This window comes from Molossus molossus, unplaced genomic scaffold (assembly GCF_014108415.1).
Source record: "Molossus molossus isolate mMolMol1 unplaced genomic scaffold, mMolMol1.p scaffold_m16_p_1, whole genome shotgun sequence".
Taxonomy (NCBI): domain Eukaryota; kingdom Metazoa; phylum Chordata; class Mammalia; order Chiroptera; family Molossidae; genus Molossus; species Molossus molossus.
This window is the reverse complement of record NW_023425344.1, coordinates 54,351,096-54,363,561: the sequence shown is the minus strand read 5'-3', so window position 1 is coordinate 54,363,561 and position 12,466 is coordinate 54,351,096.

The window sequence follows — 12,466 nt, the reverse complement described above, 5'->3', positions numbered from 1 at the left end:
CTCTGCCCATTTTTTAATTGGGTTCTTTGTCTTCTTTTTGTTGAGTTGTATGAGTACTCTATATATTTTGTAAATTAACACCTTATCTGATATATCATTGGCAATGATGTTCTCTGATACAGTGGGTTGCTTTTCCATTTTGATGGTTATTTCTTTTGCTATGCCACATGTCTTTTCAGAGTATAGAACTTAACAGGAAGTTGTTCATTTAAAATGATAGAAGGATTCATTTAAAATGAAAGAAAGATGGCAACAATGTGATAGGCAGATTCTCAACAGGCTGTCAACAAAGGAAAAGGCACATGCCTCTTCAGAATTTTGGGGTTGTGCCAGGCTGCAGCTCTGCTGTGGCATGTCACTACTGATGCGAGGCATATGGAGTAGCCCCAGAAGTTGAAATCTTAATATCTCATTCATTTCCTGGAATTTAAGCTTCTGGACAGCAGGAGCTGTGAGCATAAGTTTCACTGTACCTAGATGGCCTGGAGAGACGTGGGCACAGAAGTGCTCAACAGTATTAATCAAAGCAAATGGAATCATCTAATCATGTATTGAAGAGAAATTTATTGAATATTTACCGAGTAAAAACATTTGTCGAACACTGTGTGGAATGCAAGGGTAAATAAGATACAGAAGTTAACCTTACCCTTTCTAGTTTATTAGAGGAGCTAAGTTTGATAGCACAAAGTAGAAAATGATAGGCAATATTAGAGAGATATTGGCTTTGTATTTTAAAGATTATTTTAAAAGCATTTTCATAGAAACTTAATATTATCTAATGCCTTAGAAAACACTCTGAGATGCACTGCATTCTAAATAAATATGAAGGGTTATTATAGTTATAAATGGTTGCTTTCTCTGAAGAGGTCCACTGTGGGAGCCACTGCTTTAAGAAACTTCCTCTTCCTAGGTTTCCACACACATATAAAAAGATGCAGACAATGTATAAGATCGTCATCTTGGCCTGGCTGCAAATTAGAATCACCTTCAGAGTTCTCAAAACTCCCAATGTTCAAGCCATATCCCAGACCAATGGAGTCTGAAGCTCTGGGGGTGGACCCAAGCATCTCCACTTTATGAAGCCCTCCAAGGGATCTCATTGGTTCAGACCATTGTTTCTAGTCCTGTATGCTCATAAGCATCATGAGGAGCTACTAAAAACCAAATTTCACCCCAAGAGATGCTGATTAATTTCTCTGTAACAAGACCTAGGCATAGACATATATTTTTAAAAATCTCTTAAATTCAATATGTAGCCACAGTTTATATGAATAGTGTTAGGGAATAACAAAAATTATATCTTATTGTGGGGAAAATATATTTTTGTCACTGGCTGTTGCTACTGGTCATCGGTAATAACTCAGTAGTAGCTTGTTTCAGAGACTACTCTGTTTAACTAATTCTTCCCAGTTGTAAGTGGTTATGAGGGTAATCTGAAAGAGTTTCTATCCCCGAACCTATGACAGGTTGGGTCTTGGCAGGCAAAATGACTGTCCTGGAATTCTTGGCCCCATGAGCTGGTATAGCCACTCTTAGTCATTTCTCTTTGATGGAAAAAAAAGAGCCCAGGCATGAATAGCGCACAAGCCTGTGTGATCATTTCAACACAGATGTCACCACCCATGCAAACCACCATCTGGGAAGGAAACTTATTTACCCTTTGCACATCTTACATGGATACAACAAAACATTGCGTTATTTCAACCGTCGTTTGTTTATAAATACTTCTGTTGTGTAATCCATGATAAAGTTTGGGAATTTCTTGGATTATCAGTTTCTCAGAACTATTAACATAAATAGGTCCTTCTGATGCACTATATCATCTGTTGGTAAAAAGAAAGGATTGAAAAATTGAAAGCTTCCATCAAAGGCAAAAGTGCCAACTTTAATTTCAAATTTTAAATAACAGTATGCTGGTTTTACAATCTTGAGAGAGTGTGTGACTGACATGTGGAAGAAGGAATGAATGCAAAGCGAAGGGAAAGGTGAGATAGTTACAGGACGACTAATGATTCCAAGTGAAGTCAGCAGGAATTCTGGAGCTTTTGGAGAAAAGAAGTGACTCATCTCTTGACATTTAATTCATTTAATTTAGATCACTTAATATAAACATTTCCTTATGCCTTCAAATAATTTCACATTTCCGTTCAAGTGAATCACATGAATGGTAGCCCAGGGCAGTTTATTTTGCTAGTAGTTTTTGTTGTTTAGTTTTAGTTTTTTAGTTCAGCTCTACCTGGACAAAGTCTGACAAGTTATTGTGGATTCGTGTCTTCAAAGGTCTTCTTTGGGGAAAGCAAATTTGATGATAAATGAAATCTAAGATAGTACTCACAGGTGCTTCTGTTCAGTTTTCCAGCATATTGTCTAATTGATCATAAGCTCAAATACCAACTTCATTAATAGGTCCACTCCTCCTGGTTAGCCTTGGCTTCTCCTCAGAATAGTACTTCTTTTGGTAGAAGGGAAGGTAACATGCATGTACCAAATATTCACTGGATATGGTATTCTATGTAATTCTCATCACAATCCTAGAAGTTAGGGTAGATAATTATACTAATTTTAAAGAGTATAAAACCAATATTATTAGAAATAACTAATATTTTTAAAAATATTTTATCATCTTAATTTTTATAGATGTAAATATATAAGTTGGAAAAGTATCTACATCCATATTTTAGATTATTTACATATACTCAGTTGATCCCATACCACTTAAACTAGTTGGCAGCTAAGTGAATTACAGGCATTGGAACAAATATTACAGGCATAGGAAAAAAGAAAATCTATGAAACACTGGACTCTCAAACACAAATCTAAAATGCTAGGTCAACTATACTTGGATAAAGGAATTTAAAAATCATGTGTCATATATTTTACTATCTGAAACTTTGAAAAGCTACCTTACCCATTGATATCCCTCTTTCTTTTCTATCTTTTTAAATAAAAAATTGGGGCACAAATTAAGGCCTTGCTAATTGTCTGAATTGATAACTCAAATCTCATCATTTGCAGCCTGTCTAGGAACCAAAGATGGGAATAAAGAAATTAAAAGTCAAGTTCCTGCCCGGTCAGTGTGGCTCAGTGGATTGAGTGTCGTCCAATGGACTGAGAGGTCCTGGGTTGATTCCTGGTCAGGGCACATGCCTGGGTTGCAGGCTTGATCCCCTGTAGGGGGTATGCAGGAGGCAGCCGATTGATGTTTCTCTCTCACATCAATATTTCTATCTCTCTTTCCATTCCCTTTTCTCTAAAAATATTAATAAAAAAGTATTAAATATATGTATATGTGCGTGTATATATATATAAAGTCAAGTTCCTTATTGTAGCTGTTGAATAGCGGCTCCTGTAAAAGATGTTGGGGAGGGAGGACACTGTTGGTGGCAGTATGTTGTTGTTCTTAGGACAGGCCAAAATCTTTAATACGACCTAAGGCCTTACCTAATCTGCCCTCACTGGTCTGATCTGTCCCCATCACCTCCTCCCAGGCTGTACTGACACTCAGGCATTCTCCAGGCTTCTAGTGTGACACGTTCACTTCCTTCTCAGTCTTTGTTCAGATCTTGTCTTCTACCTGGACAGGAAACCACTCTTATCATTCCTTCCACTTAACTAAAGTGTTTAAACATTTGCTCCTGTGAGACACTCTCCTGATTCCCACAGATGTGTTTAGGTCCCTCTGGTACTTACCACCATAGTGCTCTCTGGTTCCTCTACTGCAGCACCTGGTGGCTTTAAGATTTCTTACTTAATATCAGTCTTCCTTAGTGCTGATGAAATAACTAACACATTTACTATCAGTAACAACTTCCTGAGGTGTCAGTATTCCTGAGGAAGCTATTATTATTCCTGTTTACAGATGTGGTGACTGAGAATTGGTGATATTGAATAACTTACCGAAGGAGACAGTAAGTGATCAAGCCGGGATTGAAACCTGGGTCTCTGACTACAAAGCCGTACTCTTAGTCACTATTGTTGCCTGAGCTTCACCTGCATGCTTCTTTTCTAATCTATACTTTTCACCTCACACAGTGCCGAGAGCATCCTGAAACTCACACATTCTTGTTGAATGTAAGAATAACTTAGGTGTGAAAAAAATAATAAAATGAAATAACATAACAGTTGCCTGGCAGCTCACAATTCTCAGTTAGGACTAAATATAAACTATACCCACGGAATATCAGGAAGAATCAGAGAGGGCCCTGAAACATGACAAAAATAAACCACTTCCAACCACGTGTCAACACAGAGACAGGGTGTGATGCAATCACAAAAATACCAAATGCCCTCCTCTCCTGGCTAATGTGTGTGGCTATTATTTTTTTTAACAATGACCAATCTAGCCTTGCATCCTTCCTGCCTGCCCTTGGAATGTAGTTCTGCCCACTGTTCCCACAGTAGGAGCCATTTTCAAGAATATAGCTCTGAGTAAGTAAGGTGTTGTTGAGACCATCTGGACAGTATACCTCTACATAAATTATATAAACCCTTAAGATTCTGGTGGGTGGGCACAGAAATCGATTCATCTTGTGGTTGCCCAAGATGAGCCGTCTATGTAAGTCCTTGCTTATTAAACTGTCACCTACAATCTGGAGTGGTCCACTTCTTCCTTGGATCTCTCCTCGCCCTCTGTTCACAAAGGCCAGTTTGTGAACTGTGACCAGGACATCTTTTACCATTTCTGTAGATCAAAGTGTGGCTGTTATAAAGGGGCATGGCCAGTTGGATTTTTTTCCAAAGAAAGTACCAGGCCTGAAACCAAATGCTGCACATTCTGATGAGACAATACAATATGATGTGTAATGATCTGTGAAAAAGGCATGCTTCTTTTATTATATGCTAAATTTGCATTTTCTCAATGTTGAAGACTGAAAAAGGAATTCAGTGATTTCTCTCGTGATTTAATTTCCAAATTTAGTTTAGTTTCTTACATATTTTTAAAGACCTAAATTTTGGATTGTGTGGACCTGGACTCAGAAACGATTTCTGTGATTTTTTAAAAAGATATTTTATTTGTCATTCAACTCTGGCTGCAATTGTTTACAGTTTTATCTGCATGTTTCTATAAAAGCAACGTGTGTGTGTGCGCACTAAAGAGGCAGACACTATGTTCATTATTATCTTGGTTTTGGGCATTTTTGATTGGACTTAATGAGGAATTCTTACTTATAATATTATATTAGTAATAAATATTGAACTCTTTTACTAAGTATCACAGGATAACAGATGTCAGAAAACAAATATGTATTAAGCATATAAACTACTAGAACTTGGGTCATAGCCTACCAACTAGTACAAAGGAGGCTGTGGACTGTTAGAGGCTGATGCACAAATTGATGCACAAATGAAAAAGACAAAAACAGTGTTGTAATGATGCAATTTATTTAGACTACAAGCCTTCATTAGGTTTCCCAGTCTTGTATACTATGGGGAGTAAGTTGTTATCTCTAAGTAGTCAACTATAATTTGTATCCATTAACCTGAAACTTTCTACTCAGAATTTCTAAATTACATGACACTGCCTGATCATCCACATGGTCATCCACATGATCAGGAGCCATCATGTGCATTGGAGGGGGCACAAATCTCAAGATAGGTCCTGAGTATGTTCTTCAGTTCAACTTTCTGCTCCATAGCCCAACCCATGTTTTATAAAGAGGCCCTACCCAGTGATAAGGGGCTTATTTATATTCCCACAGCAATATGCTCCTACTGTAATCTCGCTTCATCTTATGTAAGAAAATGACTCAACATGCATTGATCAGATGCTTTCCTGAAACGTGGGGTGAGAGCCAACTCTCATTGTTCTGTGGCATGAATGCCAGAGACGACTGGAAGAACTGAAATTCAATGGTTATTCTCAATTTTCATTTTAACAAATATTCTTAACCTCCTCCCTGATGTCAACTTTCTTCTATTAATTTTAATAAACACAGAAAAGTTCAAAGAGAAAAGCATAGAGTATGGTAAATCTAAAAACTATGTAATTATTAAACAGTTGAGACTTACCATTTTCATCCTCTTTCACAACCAAGATTCTGGAGAATTTTCTACCAGCAGCCACCACCAGCTTCTTTAATGTAATGCAATCTAAGCCCCATCCCATTATCTGCTGAAAACACCTTTCAACCTTTATGACATTCAGAAGTCAAAACCAGTGGCATTTTCCTCTTTCTCAGTTTATTTCTACATTTCTTTTGTACTAGACATTGTTGACTACTGCTATAAATCTTGTTTTATTTTTTTTCTCCTGATTTTTATGCCATTAAGTTTCTTTAGTTGCTCTTCTAGTTATAACCATCACCAAGTCCTAGTGATATGAAGTATATTCTAAATACAGCCCAAGTTTGACCGCTTCTCATCACCTGTACTACTACATCTTTGTCTTAGCCATGTTATTAAGTGGGTGATTAAAGTAATCTCCTACCTTTCCTTCCAGGTTCGTCTTGCCCCTCTTTAGTCTACTTCTATAGAGCAGATAGTCTGGCCTTTTCAAAATACAAATTATATCAACACCCTATCCCCAACCCTCTTGTTGCACAAAACAAACACCTTTCCAGTGCCCATGCACCCTAAATGTCCTACCCTTGCCTGCCTCTCCGACTTCTCTTGCCACTGATCACTGAGCATGCTCCAGCCACACTGACCATACTGTCTTTTGAACTTGAGAATTTCTGTACTTCCTGTTCCAGGTCAAAAATACTTTGTCTCCACATGTTTGTATGGCTGAGTTCACCTCATCTCTATACGTCTCTGTTCATATGTTACCTCCACAGATATGCCTTCCTGCCCACCCCAGCTAGAACAGGGCTGAAACTATAGCATATGTGTGTTACTACCTTATTTTTATCACTAGCCATGTGATCTTGTGCAAGCTACTCTGTGCCTGTTTCCTCATCAGAGAAATCAGTCTTATAAAAGTAGTTCTATATGTCATAGCATTGTTAAAAGGATCTCCTGACCTCAAGTTCTGTAACTCGAATCATGTCTGCAATGTCCCTTCTACCATGTAAGATAACATAGTCACAGATTCCACAGAATAGGACATGGGCATCTTGGGAGGATGGCCAAGGGGAGAGAGGTATCGCTATTCTGCTGACCACCCCAACTTAATGGTAAAGCTTCTCTAATCAAGCGCTTTAAATTGTATCCATTAATGTGAAGTTTACTTCTCAGTATGGTTTTGAATATCCATCAAATTAAATTCTTCACTACTCCCAAATAGAGCTCCTATGCATGCCTTCAAGATGGTCTCCTTGACATATCTTAAACATGCTATGATTTTTCTGGTATTTTTGCTGCTTTTTCTTCCATGTCTGACAGTCTTCTGTGTTTATCAAAATCCTGTCAACTTTCCAAGGTCCAGTTAAAGTCCTGTCTCCTTAATAAATCCTCCCATATTGATTAAATCTTTCTCTAAATTGTTTGATATGATATAATTTAGTATATATAGTGAACTTCTTTTTGTTCAGAATTCACTTATTCTCCCTCTGTTAAAGGCACTCTGGTTTGTTTGTTTTTTGTTTGTTTGTTTTGAGGGAAATTTTTCTTCCATTAGATACAAATTTGGTACCTTCTCAAGTAAAATGCACCGCCCTCCCGGCCAAGAAGCGATGCTACAATCAGATGCTGTCTCTCCAGACCACAGGCAACCGAGAACTAAAAATGCTATGATTTTTAAAACTTCATCTTCTGAAAGCAGCACATTGCTAACTAAATCACCAGAACTTCCCTGGTTCTTTACTTTAATTCTATCTAATCTTCCATATCCTTCTTACAAAGTTCTTTTTAAGCCAGAACTCTCTTCTGTTCCATACAATTAAAAGAATCCTAACTCCTAAAGCCTTGGATTCTTCTTTTAAAAAAAAATTCTGTATTGATTTTAGAGAGAGAGAAAGAGACAAAAGCATCAATGAGAGAGAACATCAATTGGCTGCCTCCTGCATGCCCTCCCACTGAGCATTGGGCCCACAACATGGGCTTGTGAACCAGCGACCTCTTGGTGCATGGGTAAACACTGAACCTCTGAGCCACATGAGCCGGGCCTTGGATTGTTCTTTAAATACCTCCATAACTTCACATTTCTCTTCTAATTTTCTTGAAAATGGCAGTATATTTTACCTTTTCTCTGAATACTCCACAACCTTCTATATTACTAGATAAAAAAAAAAAAAAAAGCTTTTCAATAGCTAACTCATAAAGTATTGATATTTATTTATTTATTTATTTATTCATTTATTTATTTATATTTTAGAATGTGAACTGCTCTTTATAGCAAGTTGAGGGCCAGGAACCTGACATATATTTTCTTGGTATCAATCTTGCCATCCCCAAAAGAATGGAAATCATTGCTCCCTAATGATAGATTGAATGGAAAAGTCACCATTCCACTGATTGTGCTTTTTGTTTATTTCCTATATCCCCAATGAGTGCAAACAAACCCTTATCTAAAGTTTTCTATCATCCTGTCACATGACATTCATCTACTTAGCATGTAATGGATCCATTTGAAATACCTGCGTTAAATACAATTCAGCTGTGCTTATTTTTAAATAGGTACTTGGCACCTCAGGTTCATGTGAACTTTTTGGAAGATTTTTCTCAAACATTTCTCAGATATTCAGATAAACTGAATGGAGTGTCTGTGTTTGGGTTTATATAATGGGTAGTTACCATTAGCCGGTGACCAAAGCAGATATTTAAAAGAGATCCTGCCCAGTTGGTGTGGTTCAATGGTTGAGGGTTGACCCAAGCACCAAGAGGTCACCAGTTTGATTCTAGGCCAGGGCACATGCCCAGGTTGTGGGCCCAATCTCCTGTGGGGTAATACAGGAGGTGGCCAATCAATGTTCTTGCTCATCAATGTTTCTTTTTTCTTTTTATTCTCACCCGTTTTGCATTTATCTTCAGATAGAGCGGGACAGAGAGAAAGGGGAAGAGAGAAAAAGAAACATCGATGTGAAAAAGACACATCAACTGGTCACCACCCACAGGACCCTAACCGGGGCCAGGGAAAAACTGCAACCGAGGTACGTACCCTTAGCGGGAACCAAACCGGCGTCTCTGTGGTCTGCGGGCTGACGCCCTAACTGCTGAGCCAAACCGGCCAGGGCTCATCAATGTTTTTATCTCCCTCTCCCTTCCTTTCTCTCTATAATCAATAAAGAAAAATAATGAAATGAAATGAAATAAAATAAAAATAAGAGAGATCCATGTTTCATGTCTCTTTTCTAATGAATCCATGTTGGAACCTAACGAGCATTACTTATGTTCACAATGTTTCATGACCATGTGAGGTAAAATATGTTCTAAAATTTATCAAAGTCAAATTCAGTGCCTGTAATATCCTTTGGAAAATTGTGATATTCTAGCTACTTCTGGTTTCCTGGAATTTTTTACCTTCTGCATAATCTCTTCAAAATGACCAACTCTGCCTGTGCTATAGAAAGTTTAGGGTAATCCTTTCAGAAATCACTTGAAAGTGAGTCCCTCAGCACCTCCTAGAGGACACTATCAGGTTTTTGGCCTGAATGGTAAGAAAGATGAAGCTGAATTTAACTGAGATGAGAACATTGCAGAAGAAACAATTTTTCAGGGGATGGAAAATGTGTCAGTGATGGAAAATGTTACCTTTGAAAGTTTAGTGGGTATCCAAATGATGTTAGATAGGTAGTTGGATAATGAAGTCTGGTACTCAGCAGAATAATATCTAGGCTGGGAGTAACCAGTATATACATGGCAACTGAGGGGATAAGACTAAAGAAAATAAAGTAGGGAGTAGCTGTATGGAGAAAAAAGTTTCAAGATTGAGATGTGGGAGCACTCTAACATTTACAGATCAATGGTGGGGGATGGGAGATATTAAGGAAGATGTAGCATGAGACCGAGAAGCAGGTGGAAAACCAGGTGAAGGTGACATCCTGGAAGCCAAGTGGAAAGTGTTTCAGAGAGTTCTTTTTCTTATCCTCTGGGTTCTCAGACTTTGAACAGAGTCAATCAAATGGTTCTGAAAGAGCCTAAGAATTTTATTTTACAAAAGTTTCTGTTTCTTCTAAAGAAACTCTAAAGTAGATTCCAGATTAACGTCACATGATGGCTATGCTGCCTCTGACAGGGCCAGAATGAGAGTGGAATTGGAGAAGATCAGACGACCTTGTTTCTCATCCTCACTGTTTACTGTCACTGTGACCCTGGACACATTACTTTCCTCCCTGTAAAATGATCATGGCTATGTCTCCCTGCCCTATCCCCAGGCTGTGAAAGGTCCAAGGAGCTAACAAAAGGATACACCCTCAGCAGGTTGTGCAGCATGAACCAGGAAAGCCATGGCTGTGATGCGGGTCCAGGGGACCAGCGTTTCCTGCTCTGAGGCCTGAGGAAGCCAAACCTTTTTGCTGGGAGAAGCTGAGGAAGTCATGAGACACGCTCTGGCTGATGTGTCTTTTCAAATGTTACTTCTCAGTAGGGTATTTATATATATATTTTTCACTATTTTCTGTTTATTTATTTAAAAATATTTCAATTAGAGTTGACATACAATATTATGTTATGTTACTTTCTAGTGTACAACATAATGACTAGACATTCATATAACTTACAAAGTGATCACCCCAATAAGTCTGGCACCCATCTGACACCATACATAGTTATTCATATGTGCATATTTTTTATTATTAATTTTTTTCTATATTGATATTTAGAGAGAGAGGAAAGGAGAAGGAGAGAGAGATAGAAACATCAATTGGCTGCCTCTTGCATGCCCCCAACTGGGGATTGGGCCCACAACCTGGGCATGTACCCTGACGGGGAATCAAACTAGCAACTTCTTGATGCATGGGTCGACACTCAACTACTGAGCCAACCGGCTGGGCCATATGCACATATCTTTTAAAAGGGAAGAGTAAGTCTTTACTTAAAATAAATATCTCGTGAGCCAAAAATTTCCTTTTAAGATAAGAAGTTCTTAAAGTTATTTATGTTAGAATTTAGTGTTTTGTCACTACTTTGCTCTACATGAAATAAGTCAGTCAGGGAAAGACAAATATCATATAATTTCACTTATATGTGGAATCTAAAGAGATGTATAAATGAACAAACAAAACAAAAACAGACTCATAGATACAGAGAACAGACTGATGATTGCCAGAGGGGTTATATAGTCAATAATATTATAATAACTATGTATGGAGCCAGGTGGGAACTGGAAATATTGGGGTGATCACTTTGTAAAGTATATAATTGTCTAATCACTATGTTATATACCTGAAACTAATACAAAATAATATTCAATGTAAAAAAAATCCTTCAAAATAATCTCAATTTTATTTTATTAAACTAGGGTATCTAATTTATTTTAGAAATATTCTTTCTAAATATTCTTCTAAGCCCTGGCTCATTTGACTCAGCTGTTAGAACGTCAGCCCATGGACCAAAGAGTCTCAGGTTCGATTCCAGTCAAGGGCATATACCTTGGTTGGAGTTCAGTCCCAGCCCAGGTTGGGGTAGTGTGGGTGGCCACCATTCAATATGTCTCTCTCACATCGATGTTTCTCTCTCCCTTCCCCTCTATCTGAAGATAAATGCAAAAATGTCCTTGGGTAAGGATAAAAAAACAAACAAACAAAAAACTAACTCCTATAATTTTATAAATAGTGTGGATTTTTATATTTCAAAGAAAGTTTTACTATGGTGGGCAATAAAATGTGATGGAGTTACATAATGCTGTCCCAAACTAAGACCACCAGCCTTTATATCTAACCACATCGTAGTCCTGTCACCGTTTTTGAAGTCCTTGAATGCATTATGGAAAAAGAGAGAGACTATATCAGTGAAGTTTTATACATGGCTTAATGCAGTTTTATTTTTCAATTTTTTTTCAGTTTTCAATAAAAATAAATAAACATTAACAATATATTGTATTTATATTCTCCTTCAATATCTTAAGGTACACAATTATCAAAGCTGATATTGAACATAAACAAATTGATACAATTCAGTACTCTAATAAAATTCATTATCAAATAAGTTACTTTAATCTGCAGGCAATACCACTTTATGTTCTATAGCATCTTTAATATAAACTGTATACCAAAATGGCCCTTCAAACTTAAAAAGTGCAATTACAGTGTACAAAAAAAGCAAAAAGAAAAATACATTTAATACCATCAACATTTGAATAACAGATATGTTTTAGGTAAAATTATTTTTAGTTAAAATATTTTAAAAGTACTCCAGAACACTGTTTATACAAGTTGTACCTCCTCTTTCTCCCATATAAATAAGAGTAGAGAAAACAAATATCGAGAAGCAAAATAAATGCATTTTTCCCAAGTCTACAGAATGGATATTGCAACAAAAATGACAAAGTGAATCTGACATAAGCTTTTACAAACTGCATAATTGAAATCAATAGAAATTAGAAATAGTATTATGCATTTGTTGTGTGAAAATATGTTATCTGACAGCA